Raw genomic sequence first — 16594 nt, forward strand, 5'->3', positions numbered from 1 at the left:
AAAATATGTCATGTATAATTGGTGATATATATTCTAGATCTTATGGATATGTTGTTTCTCAACATTTACCTGTTTTAGAGGAAGTAAAAAGAGAAGGAAAGGGGGGGAATCCTTATGAAAATACCCCAACCTTCATGGCTTCATTTTCCAGTGACATCTTGGAAATAACACACTGTTAGAGAGATTCATATATCATAGAGTTTAACTAGCAGTATAACCAGAAAAAAAGTTTCTTAAACATGGCTAATAGTGTGGCCCAACTTAAATAACATTCTAGAAGAAGAATATGATGTGTGATGTTTTCTAATTTTAGTGCTAAAAGGCATAGTCCTTTATTGGGTATGAAATCGTGAATCCCTGATGCCCATTATTTTAAACTATCTTTTCTTTCTCCAAATTACAGAATGTAAAGTAACAAGATACACACTTCCTTTATTTCACTGTTGTTAGACTATTACTTTATCACCAATATCCTTTGACCTAAGCTTACCTGTGTTGTGTAACTTCAGAACTTTTGGTACTTGTTGGAGAAGCAGGGCCCTAGAATAGATGGCATATATCTAACAGCAGGAAAAAATAAGCCATGAGCGAAATAAATCATATAGTGCTTACTTGTTCACACAGTTGGGATAAATGTTACAAAAAGGTTATATTCTCATAGTGTAAGTATTTGACAGTTTTTAATGTCCAGATCACAAATTAAAACAATATTACTTCATATTCATAAAAATTCAACATATCTAAATATAAAGGCATATATATAGGAAGGGATGAAAATCCTTCCCACACATTGCTAATGTCATTTTTTAAGTACAGTAAGGAATTTCTTTTCCAAGGATAGGAAGGAATTGTTACTCAGATGAGAAGGTGGTCAGGTACTGTCTCAGGGAATTAGAGGGCTCACACAAAGAAACAGAAAAACTGAGGGATTGAGGGGAAAGACATAGTTATGACAATCTCCCATCTCTTCAGCTTCTATGCTGGATATTTACAAGCACAATTATTATTTTATTCTCAGAGATAATAAAATCTGAGAGAAAGATCTTTAAACAACGATTTAAGAGAAACTGAGAGATGGAAATTTCCACAAAGTCATTGAAATGTTAGGGCTGGGAAGGGTACACTAGTCTGTCTGGCCTCCATCCCTGGTTCTTAGAAACCTACACTGCCTCCCTTACCACCTGGACCCCAATGTGATGAGCACATTTGTATTCACAGCAAGAGTTTGATTTTTAATGAAATTATAATTTATATTCAATAAATGTACACATTTTAAGTTTGCTAATTTGATAATTTTGACCACGGTAAATTGCCATGTGACCACTACCCAAAACAATATAAACTTCCCATCATCACCAACATTTTCCTCATGAAGTTTTCTAGTCATTCTTTCCCCCACCCTTGGCAGCAAACATTTTCTATCCCCATAAATTGTTTTTGCCTTTTTGGGATGTCAAATAAATGGAACTATACAGGGTCTCCTTCACTATCTGCCATCTTTCACTCAATACTATGTCTTTTTGAGACTCAGTCAAATTACTCTACATACCAGTTGTTTGTACCTTTTTATTGCTGTGACTAATACTTTTATAACTACACTACCATTTGTTTATCCATTCTCTTAGTGATTGGTATTTGGAATTTTGCCAGCTTTGAGCTTGGAAATAAGCCTTTTTGCATGTTTTGTACAAGGTACAATCTACAGTTGATCTACAGTCAACTGAAGTAATAAAGTAGAGGAAGACATACAATACAAACATCAATCAAATGAAAGCTGGACTAACTATATTTCAGACAAAGGAGACCTCAGATAAAGGAGGATTTTCAGGAATAAAGAAGGATATTACATAATGTAAAGGTGTCAATTCTCCAAAAAGATGTAAGGATCATTTTTGTATATATCTAACAAGAGAGTTTCAGGTGATACTTAAAGCAAAAACAGGTGTGTCTTAAAGGAGAAATAGACAAATCGACAATTAGAGAGTTCCACTTCCCTCTTAGTAGTTAACCTGAACACAACTATCAACTAACTGGACCTAACTGATATTTTAGGAAGGTCTACTCTACAAGAACAGAATACACATTCTTTTCAAATGCACATAGGATTTCACCAATACCAATCATATTCTGAGCCATAGAACAAACTTTGACAAATTCAAAAGAATAAAAATGATACAGATGTTATGGTCTGAATGTGTCCACCCAAAATTCACATTTTGGAACCCCAGTGCCAAAGGGATGATGTTAGGAGGTGGGGCCTTTGGGGGCCTTTACCAAGAAGATTGACTGGGAAATGACAAGCGTGTGTTGGTAGAGGTAGGCTTAAAATTGAGAAAGGGTGTGTGTGTAAGATTAGAAGGACAATGCTGAGAATGGCTGAAAATACAAAATGGAAATACTCTTTCAAATATACCAACATGCATGAGGAAAAAATCTGACAAGATGAAACATAGAATATGGGTTTTACAATACAGCACTTAAGTGTCAGAGCCTTTATATTTTAATATTCACAAGAACCTTATGAGCTAAATATCATTATTAATATATTAATTTGAAATTGGGAATCGCAATATCTTTAAGCAAATCTCCAACGAAGTAATTAGGAATCTAGAATTTAAAGCCAAGTCGTTCTGATTCGGAACACTGAATTCTTAAATACTATGTTTTTACCATCTTCTAAAACAGTATATACCTTCCAGATTCATTGTGTTGATTCAGATAAGTAAAGATGTAGGTAACAGATGGATGATGATACAAATAATTTGTTAACATGGTAGTAAAAATATGTAAGAAGTCTTAAACAATTGTCCAAATTTTTCCCTTCACTGACAACTAAGTTCACATTTTATGAATGAAAGAAAAGTGCTGGAATTAGGTGCTTTGGCAATGTGATAAGGAATTGGAATGGTTACTGATAGTAAAGAGAATAATAGCTATTTCAGTATCCATTTTAAGATTATAAGGCAGAGTTGAAGATCCAGATGAATTTGGAAGCCATTCATCAAACTTCTGATAAACCTAAGTTCTAAGAGAATTACTTAAATCTGACTCTTCCTTAAACATGGTATTAAAATTAGATTTTGAAAGTGTTTCTCTTCACATAGGCTTAGTTAGAATTACTCTTAAAGAGTGCTTGAAAGAAAGGTTGACATGTGACTTTGACCTTGAATTTTTCAAGAAAACAGCCCACTTAGGGTCTAAGATTGTTGGAGTGCTGAGGTTTATTGACTTCTGAATAACATTACTATTTTACATTGCTTATAAAGCTTCTCTCAAACATTTAACGTTCTAATTTGGTTCATGTTTATGTGCAAATTTAGAATAAGTTTTAAGATCTTCAGGGAAAAACATGTTTCTTGCCATTTCATCACAATGACTATAAAATTCTCTAGCATTTACTAGATATTCAGTTGTTGTATATTGAAATAATGAAAACATGTCCAAGGATAAAAGGCTTTTGAGTTTTTGAAGTATCAATGAGATAAACGGGGCGCCTGGTGGCTCAGATGGTTAAGCTTCTGCCTTCGGCTCAGGTCATGACCCCAGGATCCTGGGATCGAGCCCCACATCGGGCTCCTGGCTCAGCAGGGAGCCTGCTTCTTCCTCTCCCTCTGCCGTTCTCCCTGCTCATGCTCTCTCTCTCTCTGTATCTCTGTGTCTCAAAATGAATAAATAAAATCTTGAAAAAAAAAAAAAAGATAAACACACTTCATCTCTGAAAAAAAAAAAATGTTCCTGTAGAGATGATTGTCAGACCTTTTGTAGTTCTTTAGTTTGTACTAGAAGTATTTGCAGGTTAACTTGAATAACCTGCAAATCTACCAGATAATTATCTACTAGGGAATAAGCTATAACATGAGTGGGCAATTAAAAACTGGTAGGGATGAACGTTATAGATTACACTATGGCAGAGTAAAAAATGCATAACATTTTTACAGGAAAAAAATTAACAGCTAGAGTTTTTGTGTTGGGACTGTGAACGTAGGAGAAGAGACACTAGTTATTGCCTTCCACAAGTTTAAAAATATATATACTTTAGGTAGATATGTATATGTCTACTCTGTATAATTGGAGTAGCTTTTCCAGGTACAGGGATGCTAATTTTTAGAGACCTAAGAGTTATCCTTTCTAAATTGGCAGATAAGATAACAAGAAATTATAGTAATAAATAGGAAGTGCCATGGGGCGCCTGGGTGGCTCAGTTGGTTAAGCGACTGCCTTCGGCTCAGGTCATGATCCTGGAGTCCCTGGATCGAGTCCCGCATCGGGCTCCCTGCTCGGCGGGGGGTCTGCTTCTCCCTCTGACCCTCCCCCCTCTCATGTGCTCTCTCTCTCATTCTCTCTCTCAAATAAAATCTAAAAAAAAAAATAAATAAGAAGTGCCAGATTAATAGGACCTCTAATTTTAAAATGTGCACCAAAGCACCTAGGGGTACTTCAGCAAACTCACAGGAGCACAACATGATATTTTAAATGTTCAAGAGAAATGTGTTAACACTCAATACAGTAGAAAAGTACATGAAATATTTGTTCAAAGAAGTTTATAGTTTTCATGTTAGTGCTACAATTGTTTCGATATATCATATCTTTGTTAAGCTGGGTTTTCAGCAACTATTGTGATAAAAAGTAAGTACCATGTGAAAACTAATGTAGAATGAGAAATGAGGGTTTAAGGTTCAATCATATTCCTTATGGTGTCCATTCCCAACAACACAACCCACTAGTAATCGTGGTTATTTAACAATATTTAACAATAAATTTTTTCTCTCTCTCTCTCAAATAAATAAATCTTAAAGGGGGGGGGTGTGCCTGGGTGGCACAGTTGGTTAAGTGGCTGACTCTTGGTTTCGGCTCAGGTAGCTATCTCAGGGTCGAGGTATGGAGCCCTGCATCAAGGTCCGCGCTGGGCATGGAAGCTGCTTAAGATTCTCTCTCTTTCTCTCTCCCTCTGCCCCTCCCCCCATGTGTGTGCTCTCTCTCTCTCTCTCTCAATTAAATAAATCTTTAAATAAATTCAAGAATATTTTTTTCAAACAGCCACTTAGTTGTTAAAATACAATTATACATTAAGTAGACTGAATGTAATTTCTTAATAAACAGGACTGTTAGGTATTTCTTTTGGCCTAGGAACATAGTGAAAAAATTACTGAATTACTAAGGTTGTGGTGAGCTGATAAAGTTGGGAAATCTCTACAATAAAAGAAAGTGTTATCATTAATATTAATGTGTGATCTGCTATCTGTAAGGCATGTGGGATTATGGACTTCGGTGGGATGTTTTTTTCATGCTGAAAGTGATATGTAACATTATCCTTGCTCTTAAGTTATAAAATAATAGGGCAAATAGGATATCAACAGAGTTCACACCTCTCAAAATAAGATACTATTGGGCTTTCAGAAAAAATTATTATTTCAACTAATGTATGCTGAAGCTAAAAATTACACCTCCTATTCTACCTCAATTATTTTCTTAATACAAGCTACTCTTTGGTCAAGAAGTGTTTGTACTCTTAAGTTTTCCTCAGGTTTTAGCCACTAGATGTATAAACTAAGTGACTTTCTATTTAACTTCTATCATTACATTGGGTACCATGACTTTGCCTATCTAGACCTTAAAGGAGTGTCCACATTTGTGGGATGCTATTGCTCGGTCTTTCAATCCATAGTTTATAATTCTTAGAGAAGCCCCTGAAAATTGGATCATTCTAGTCATGTGATGCTAATGTTAAATGTCTACAACTGACCAAAGTCCAAAGTTCAGTGGTCTTTGCCATGAAGACCATGTACAACTGGGGTTTACGTGTATAAGCAACAGTGGTCATAGTTATACTTCCACTGTGAGCTTGGCTTCTTTGACTGGCACTGCCATCCCTTGGTGGATGCTTATTCCAATAAAATAAAATCCTTAATCATCTGTCATATCAAGACCCAGATAAGAGATGACAAATCTGAAAATAATTAAACTTCGTTTGTTCTTTTGCTTCAAATATTAAAATTTTGATCCTGATTGATGATGGAATTCCTTCCCTTCATTTGCAAAGTAGATGATGGGATCATTAGACCACTATTCACCTATTTGGTTTACCTTAATACACTGAAAGTGTGGTGATCTTTTGTTGTGTCAACTTGGCTCTGATACAATGGACAGATATTCAATTAAACACTAATCTGTGTGTTGCTGTGAAGATTTTTTTTTCACATGTAATTAAAGTCTGTAATCAGTTTCAAATAAGGAAGATTGCTGGCAGCATGTCTTTTGTTAACCATGAAACATCCTGATGAAACCATGTTTTCTGCCTTCTTTGCCCATAGTGTCCACCTTCTTATTCTCTATCTACCCTGTCATCGAGAACTGCAATATAAATATCCTTTTTTTATCCATGATATTCTGTTTCATCCAGGAAGATAGCAGATATAAAGTTTTCATATTAGACTCAGTGGGTGAAAAGGCCAGATTAGAGGAGGTACTAATGTTGTTCTGTATTTTCATAAACATGACCTACATGTGTATTCAAAGTCAAAATAATGAGAAAACAGGTTTTAAGCAAAGTTCAGAGAAGGAAAGTAGTAGGGAGAAAAGAGGGCTAGGGACTGAGATGGCACTCTTGTTTTTCTTGAATTAAGACATATTTATCTGATGGAAAATGACACTTGACTTTACCACCCTGAGCAAGACAACTTAGGTTTAAACATCTCCATTAGGCAACACTTCCGAGCTATAGAGCAACCAGTTATGTTGAATAAGTTACAGGGGCCTTTAAGACTCTTAAGAAATGAGTGCTTATACTCTGATTTTTATAAGACCTTTCTGTTGATGTTGAATTCAATCACCTATACTCTGCAATCGTTCAGGAAGTGTTTTTTTCTATTTGTTTTGTTTTCTTTCTTTTATAATAGTTTTTAGAAATGTGAAAGTTGCATTTTCCATTCTAATTTTGACTCATCTAGAATAAATTAATTAATAAAAATATTTTTTAAAAAGATTTTGTTTTTTAAGTAATCTCTACACCCAATATGGGACTCGAACTTACAACCCTGAGATCAAGAGTCACATGCTCTAACAACTGAGCCAGCCAGGCACCCCATTAATAAAAATATCTTTATTCAGTGAAGCTGAGTTAGGCAGAAATTAATTGATTTCCTTTCATTGGTACATGTGGTATGAATTAGATAATGAACAAATTATTCTTCTCTCTTTAATTTAATAACATTTTTATTACTTTGTTTACCATCTTGGAATCTAAAATATTTCTAGTGAGAAGTTGGAACAGGATTATATATTATCAGGATTTTAGAGATTAAATTTATTTTATAATTTACTGGAAAGTGTTCCCTTTCCAGCACATTTTTATGCGGTGATAGATATTGTGTTCATCTTTTTTAGGGGTATAACAGCTTACCAAAATAGAATAGCGCAGATTAGGTTGCTTAAACAAGAGAAATTCATTTCCTCACAAGTCTGGAGGCCGGATGGCCAAGATCAAGTTTCCAGCAAAGTTGGTCTCTTGTGAGCCTCTTTTCCTGGCAGATGGCAACCTTCTTGCTGTGTACTCACATTGCCTTTCATCTGTACGTGAACACTTTTGGTATCTCTTCTTATGAGAACACCTGTCCTATTGGATTAGGGCTCCACCCATATGACATCATTTAACCTTTGTTGCCTCCCTAAAGGCCTTGTCTCCAAAAACAGTCACATTGGAGGTTAGTGCTGCAGCAGATGGAATGTTTTTGGAGGTAAGCATAATTCTGTGCATTACAGATATACTTTACTGGATTGTTAAATTTTCTTCATGTTTTTCTGAAAAAAAGGATTAAGAAATAGAAATAAACACTCTGAAGATAAAGGAAGTTTATTAATAATGTTCCATTAATTAAAATCTTATTTTCAATACACAGTTTTACGTTGAAGATTCATACGATCATTCCCTGACATGGAAACATGAAGTAGCATAGGAAAACTTAAAAGTCCAAACAGATTTTATCTAAAGCAACCAAGCTGCTTTTTCCATTTCTTTCGAGAATAATCTTTTATTTGTATTCAAATTAACATTTTGGTATTACTGATCTTGAAAGTGCTTGAATAGTTAGGATTTAAGAAATAAAAAGAAATATTTTCTATTCAGAATTAGACATATATACGTGCATTCATGCATGTGTACTCATGAGTGCACATGCACGTGTACACACACACACACACACATACACACCCTAATTCTTACTTAACATTGTATTAGTAATCTAAACAGTTGGAAGTTTACACATATAATTGGATGAACCAGAAATAGAATGTGTTTTTTCAAAGTCAGGTAATTATGAAAGAGTGCAATATTAGAGCAAACTAGTATGTAAGAGTTATATTGATAAAGCTTAAAGTATAACCTATAGGTAGATGAAGATACTGGACTGAAAATTTCAGACAAAGTGAATATATATATTTAAGAATTGAGACTTAACAGATTCCAGTAACAACCCACACTATAGTATCTTATATTCATTCAAGCAGAGGTAAGTATAAATTTAATTACCTATCTGAAAATGCCCAGTCTCCAAGTATTAAATAAAAATGTCAAATTGTATTTTTGCCTCAACTGCTTTTAGAAATTTAAGGTACAGATCAAGAGAACACAGGAAAGTCATAGCATATTGATAGAAACATAATTGGGATGTATCAAGAAGTGAATACCTGAGAAAAAGCACCTGTATCTCTCCCCTTCCAGTGCCCCAAACCTCATTGGTTTTGTATATGTGTATGTGTATGTGTGCACATGCGTGTAGTAACATATTACATCACTTCAAACCTTTATCAGAAAAGGGACCTAAGAATGCTGACATAATTGATGGAGAGCAAGGTAGCCCAGGAGTTAGGACAAGAAGGATGAATAGCACTGACCATTCTGATGAGAGAATATAGTTGGCCCAGAAACCTCACCTTTGGTTACTGACAAAATACCAAACGCCCAGGTTGAGCCACATGTGGTCAGTGTATCCTATCCACATTCTAGGTTAATATATAACCCCCTTTTTCCTTATCTAAAAACTTAAATTATCCACACAGGGGAAGGGGAAGAATAATCTTGAATTTAATGAGTTGAAAACTCAAATTGACAAGAAGTGATAACTTGAAATGATTAATTCTAAAACTAGAAAATTACTACAAATAGGAAGATTATGTATTATTTTCTGTAACTTAACAGAAGTTAGGACTTGTGTCCCGAGTAAAATGAGTTATAGACAGATAAATTTACATATTCATATATATGTTTTTTAATTGGAATTTTCAACCTGCTACAGAGATGCATTTTTTATTTTTTAGAAAACCGTCGTGATTGGAGGCATTATTTAAAATCTTGGACATATGTTACCATATATTATAAGTAAGAAATAACCGGTTGGAGAAGGCTTTTGTGGAAAGATCATTTCCAGTCGATAGGAACCATATTTTTCAAAGGTCTTGCACTTTGAAGGTTCATGTCAAATTGGAACTGATATAAGGCAAATGTGAGAGAGTCTGGGAGGTATGGTAAGAGATGAAATCTCATAGGTAGGAGGGATGGGGAACCACACAAGACTTTAAGTATTTTGGGCTTTATTCTAACAGCCTTTTTTACTTTTAAAATAAAGGTGTGCAAGTGCCATGATTGGATTTTAAAATGATTTTTCTTTGTGTATGGTGTGTAGAACAATTTAAAGCAGAGTGGGAATTGGTGAGCGAAATCTACTGCAGTAGTCTGGGGGAAAGGTAATGATAATTTTGGTTAATGTGGCAACAATGGGGAGTAGATTGCATTAAAATAATTTAATATTTAAGAAGTAAAACAAGATTTGGTTTAGAATGGATGATATAGATGAGGAATAATATCTCAAGATGTTGTTATTTCAATTTTGCCCAATCTAATGGATAGTGATAGCTTTTACTGAAATAATATTTTTAAAGGTATAATCATGATATTCAAATAAATTTAAAATGGACACATGCCAAAACTTTAACATTATAGCCTGGTTAACTCTATTTTATTAAGAAGATAACAGTTCATTCAAAAGAGCATAGCCAAATATAGGCAATCAGCAATGCTGAAATAAATTTGAGTTGTAAAAGTGGCTTCTTTCACAATGGGGGATGGAAATCAATTGACTCTCTGTCAAAGTTTAGTTGCAACTCTATCTACAAGAAAATTGTAGATTGCTACTAGTTATCTACTACTTAAAGAGTTGTCAATAACTTAAAGACAATGCAAGGCAACATGATTTCATAGAATTCCCAGAATTACAGAAAGATAATCTTTTCATAAACATTTCAAGATTTTCTCAATATTTGGGAATAACTGACAAAGGAACATTGATCAAAATTTCTGTATTTGAACAATGATTTGGACATAACCTTGTGAAGCTACATTAAAGGTATGAGTAATAATTTGGATATATGATTCTGGAAATCATGTGACACTGATTTTACATAGAAGTGGTAATTGAAGTAAGTCATTGCTTCAAGAAGTAGATTAAGAAGAGAGTAGTTTCGGGGCGCCTGGGTGGCTCAGTCGTTAAGCATCTGCCTTCGGCTCAGGTCATGATCCCAGGGTCCTGGGATTGAGCCCCGCATCTGGCTCCCTGCTCTGCGGGAGGCCTGCTTCTCCCTCTCCCACTCCCCCTGCTTGTGTTCCCTCTCTCGCTGTCTCTCTCTCTGTCAAAAATAAATAAAATCTTAAAAAAAAAAAAGAGAGTAGTTTCTCACCCAAGCTTTGAAGAACACTAATATTTTATAACATTGTTGAAAAGTCTGCAAAGGGAAGCGGAAAGAGTGAGGACCAATATCTGTGGTGTTTCATATAGAAAGGCAAAGAAATGAAGGAGGTCTAATCAGCATTGCTGAATGCTACTTTCAAATCTGAGTGCCAAGAAAATCAGAGTATGACTAGAAGTTAGCAAGGAATATGAAGCTGAGTTTTTGTTTTTTTCCATTATCATTTCCATTCTCCTCCTCCCCTTCCTCCTCTTTCTTGTTGTTGTTGTTATTATTATTATTAGGTTTTAAGTAAAGGGTTGTGAGAATGTGCAAAAAATATAAGAATATACAGGGAAAGATTGAGAAAATAAGAAAGAAAAATATTTATTAATAATTAAAAAATGCCTGAGAGAGAAGGATGTGAAGGACTCATATGAATAAAGAAACATTTCATCCATTGAAAAGAATATGTGTTAAGTTACTCATGCCACTTGAAGGAGACAATATACTGTTATCTAATAGCACTACCAAAAATTGTACAGCTTTTCAGAGAAAGGAGAAGATGGTAATAAATTTACTTAATTTTATATTTTTGGTAATCAGTGAGCTTTTATTTTATGGTAGGGAGTAAAGTCATTTAAGAGTGAGGTTATAGGAAATGGATGAGTTAGCAGGTATGGGAAAAGAATTAGAGGTTTGAAGAAAGGAAGTGGGGAGGTTGTTCTGAAGAAAAGACTCTCAGTAGCCATACTCAGTTTGGAAGGGAAAAAAACCACTTTATTGATATTATAAAAATCTAATAGAAACAGAAGAAAAGAGAAATCTGCACATAGATGAGGGCAATAGTAAGCAGTAAAGGAGAATAAGACAAAGTTACATCAAATCATGTACTTACAACACCCAACCTCATTAGCTGGGGAAGCGCCATGGAGACAGCCGGGCTGGAAGCTCAATTGAGAGGCCTGGGTGGAGCATCCTCCCCTCAGGTGAGACTTCCAAATGACTATCTCCATAAGGGCCATATTTATAGGGCAAATGACAAGGTCTGAAGTTAACCATGTGTTTGCCTACATGTGCAGTATGGAGCAAGCTGCATTCCTATGTTATCATGTCTTTACTTCTTCAAGGATTCTGGGCCATATGTGCTTGCCTCCGCTCCCAGATTCCATTCTGGGGGCCAGCCCAGCCTGGAGCCAGAGGGGATGCAAGGCAAGATATTTAGCTTTCGTGTCTAGACCAGAAGGGCCAGTTCTGACCTGGAAGCCAGCTAATGTCAACTAACCAGGCTCCCGAGGTCACTCATTGAGCAGCACAAGTTCACACACAACATACAGGTTGAAGTGGTCCATTATGCAGGACAAATCACAGGAACCTCCATGCATACAATGCAAAGTTAGAATTTGAAATATATTTTTTGGGAAATGTAGTTGAATGGCTAGCAAAAAATACAGACTGTTTTTTCAGTTAGAGCTCTAGTTGCTTTGAGTTTTTATGAAACTGATATGCTCTGTTATATGACTTTGTCCCAGAATAGGTAACAGTTGGGTATAGGCACAGACAGAGCAATTACTGGGTCAACCCAGGGTTGGTTTTGGGCTAGATTGGTATAATAAGCAAATAGGATCTAAAGTGTTACTGAAAGTACAGAATGTGAAAACTGGTGTGGACAAGACATGAAGAAAACAGAGGGCTCACTAAAGGTGCTAATTTGTCCTGTCAATGATAGAAAGTTAAAAGAGTGAGTTTAGTTTGGGCCATAATGGGAGTAGAAAAAGAAACATAAAAAGAGTGAGAGTAGTCAATGAATGAAATATTTGAATTATTGGGTTTTCAATGGAGCATTTATAAATACTGACAATGATCAATTCTGTGATTTTCCCAGAAAGGGGAGCAATAGAGATGCAATGGAAGGGAAAATAATCAGAAATGAATTGGCTAAGCAACTGAGAGTCTGTGATTTTGAAATTATTATTGATGATGGCAAGGATTGGTTGGAGAAGAAAACTGGATCAAGTTCTAAATTTTAAAATAATTTTGGAGGAGATCAGCAGATAAAAATTGTTGATGTGTGGGGGAAGATTTTTAAATGAATGGCATGGATCCCATTCCAAAGACAGAGTTGTTGGTTCATTTGCTGGATTTTTTTGCAGGAAGATAAGGGGATGGTTTTTCAAAATGAGCAGTGGACAGCAGGGACAGTGACCCAGTCTCTTCATATTAAGCTGTGAGAAAAGAACCAAAACTCAAGAGGATGACAGGGAAAGTAGTGCCTTCCAAATAAGGGCAAATTTTAAGTTCAGTGAGTAGAGAGATGTTGAGTTTGCTAAATTTGGAGTAACAGCTGCAAAAGTCCTGCTAGGAGGATTTGGAAAATAAGGAAATTATAATATTTTCATGTGCTAATTAATACCTTATTAAGTCCTTTTTACCTAATCTGCATCAAGGAACTATACTGGCATTCAATTCTGGATATGCTTTACTCATGATGTGGAAAGCAATGGTGCCTCCTATGGAGCATGTATTCTGTACCAAAAAATCAGAGATCAAAAAATATTTCTATTTTAAAATATTCTTTCTCACAGTTTGTTACAGTACACATTTTGTTGTCCAATATAATGGGATTCATAATGGGAAGCTTTAGTCACACATTCTAATTCTCAAAGGAAGGTAAGCCCTAACATATGTGAACTACCAATACTCAAGGAATTTGAGCAGGACTTAGTATATTGCATAAAACCCAAATTGGACAAACTTTTATCTCTCTTGATTCAAAAGAACCGTGAAACCTCTAAGGGTCAAAATCTTTAACATTTCTCAGCACTGAATTGATGAAGCGTGCGTGTAACATCTGTTGGTATTTATCATCAATATTTTGTTGAGTATTTAGTATATTAAGAATATGCTAATTGCTTCCACTACTCTGAGTAAGGAAATAGTTCCTTACACAATATAGATGGTTAGAAATACTGCCTGCAGAGAAGAATGGGCATTACATTTTCAAAATAATTTATGAAAATATAACAGGATAATCATCCTAACACAGATTCATATCCTCATGGATGATGATTCTGGTCTATTTTAAATAAAAAGTAAGAAACATTACTGAATATTTGATTTAGTAAAATAGATTCATAATGCTTCACCAGAAATTATCTCCTAATTTTATTTAAATTTTCTGGATATGGAAACACTGATGGTTCCTTGGTTGATGAGGCCTTATTTGTTTAGAAATGAGCAATGGCACCCCCACAGGGTCACAGAGAAGCTTTTATCAGTAACAGCCTTTAGGCCACAGTTTGCAATCAGTGAATATTTATATTAGTAGCAATTGCACCAGACAGTAATTATCTTATCACAGAGGAAAAGGTTAAAAAGAAGCTTCTCCATTGGACACCCACTGTGTGGATAATTAAGTATCTCCATGGCTTCTTTCATTACTGCATTCAATAATAGTTAAATACTAGGGAATCTAGCCATAATCAGACATGATTTGATGAGACATAGAGAAAGACAGGAACAAACAATTTTTGTCTCTAGTTTTACTTGCTAAATTTCTTAATTTGATAGACAATGGTAAACATTTTTATAATATCCCCTAGATACCCACTGTTGTCCAATGAACAAAGTTACTAAGTAGAAGCACTTAATTGCATCCTGTGACATTCTAGAAAACATATTTCTAAATTTCTTTTAAAAGTAGATTGAAAGTTATTTGTGAAGATAATTCTTAAAGGCAATTTATTTCTGACACATTTAGGTGATATTTAAAATATTATTTTGTCAGAATGGGGTACTAGACGCCTCTGTATTATTTATCCCCTGAAGCCAGTGAAGATCTTTCAAATAAGGTTACATACATTCTCTTTCAGGTTATTAAAATAAAATTTCTTTAACAAAATACTAATATAGGCTATTAAATGTCACCTGAGAAACACTGAAAAATAATGCATTAAATTCGACTAAAATTAATTTAGTAAAATTATAAAAACAATGCTAATAGGTTTTGTTTTGCTTTGTTTTGCTTTAGAGAGAAAGAGTGAGGGGGGAGGGGCAGAGAGAGGGAGAGGAAAATCTTAAGCAGGCTTTACTCCCAGCGAGGAGCGCTTTGTGGGTGGATCTCAGGACCTGAGGCCATGACCTGAGGGAAAATCAAGTCCTTCACTTCACCAACTGACCCACCCAGGCTACCCTGCTAATAGCATTTTTATATTGTCTCAATCTTCAAAGTAAGAAAGCCAGTTATTTTACCAACAAAACGGGTTTATTTGGAAATAGCAGAGGAATTGTAATTCATATGCAAGCTATAGCAAACCATAGGCAAGTTGGAGATCAAAGGAGAAGAACCCACTTTATAGAGAAAAAGAGGAGGTCAGGAGGGACTGCTTTGAATGAAAGTCCATTGGAAGAAAGCAGGAGTTCAGGGGTGGCGCTGGTTTCTCATTGGCTGAGTTGTGCTACTTTCTTTTTGGCTGAGATTGTTTGCTGGACAAGGGGAAGTTCTTCCTTCCTCCTGCTGAGGAGTCCAAGTAGGCTTTTTCCTGTTGGGGTCTGCAAATGACTGACAAATGGTAGGTCATGAGAGTTCCCCCAACTGGCTTCACAGCTCCATCTTAAATGAGGTTTCCTTTATTCACTTTCACATTATACAAATAATGAGCTTGATGCTTCAGTTTCTGGCAGAAGATACTGACTCAGTATGTAGATTATATCAGTTTCCTCTCTTCTACCTGCCTAAACTCTCCATTCGGAGCTCATGTCTCTATAATCTGAGAATGTGAAGTAGGCACAGATAGTGACTGCTCCTGCATTTATTTATTAATTCAACAAAACATTAAGCAGCCACTATCCCCCAGGCACTCTTCTAAGGCACAAGATATGCATTGGAGATAAAAACAGGGTAAAACTGTTTCACGGAGAGAAATTAGGGCACCATTATCAATGGTTAGCCAAGACTGGAATTATCATCCCACTACATGACTTTGCTACACTCAATTCTAGTAGTCTAAACTATTAGTTTCTCAGGCCACAACATTGCATTTTAGAGAGCAATATTTTCACAGATTAGGCTTCTATCCATATTCGTAAAACAACATTTTATATAATAAATATTTCTTGGTCTCCAGAATTTTGCCACTCACCATTACTCATGCTAAGTGAATAATACAGGCATGGATTTCTGCATACATTCTATTCTAGTGGCCTCTGGTCATGTTTGAGGAGGGGCCAAAGACAAAAAACTGAGGAGTCAGAGAATTTGAGATGAGGGACCTATGTGATAATGGGAGAGCTAGGAGCATGGGGTATCAAGATAGCTTTAACAAGAAAATGATTCAAAGACAGAATGGTGAAACTAGGTAAAAATCCTACTGATAATTTGAGTAAGAAAAAGACAAAGAAATGACAAGCGAGTTTGGTGAATAAAATTTGTTGTTAACCTTACAAGAACAATTTGTTTTAAAAAGTTAGAATTTGAGTTCCTGATTGTAGTTGCGAAATGGACCCAGAATAAATATTTCTTTTAAGAAGTTTTGATGAAATAAGAAACTGAGAAATGGGGATATAGTCAGAAGTAGAGATAGGTCTTTATTTTTAAGGCTGGAAAACATTTTATCAGGGTTCCTAATATAAGGTCAATGAATAAGGTTTATGGAACTGAATGAGGGGAAATGTGTTTGTTTATTTTCACTAACTTCTATTTAAATTCAGCTTTTCTTTCAATTATTAATGTAGAGGAAAAATTCAAATAACTTAGTTATGGGGCACCTGGGTGGCTCAGTCGGTTAACCGTCTGCCTTCGGCTCAGGTCCTGAAGCCCTAAGATCCAGCCCTGGATCTGGCTCCCTGCTCAGCGGGGAGCCTGCTTCTCCCTCTCCTC

This window comes from Leptonychotes weddellii, chromosome 3, assembly GCF_054177405.1.
Source record: "Leptonychotes weddellii isolate Sample4059 chromosome 3, ASM5417740v2, whole genome shotgun sequence".
In the NCBI taxonomy this organism is placed as follows: Eukaryota; Metazoa; Chordata; class Mammalia; order Carnivora; family Phocidae; genus Leptonychotes; species Leptonychotes weddellii.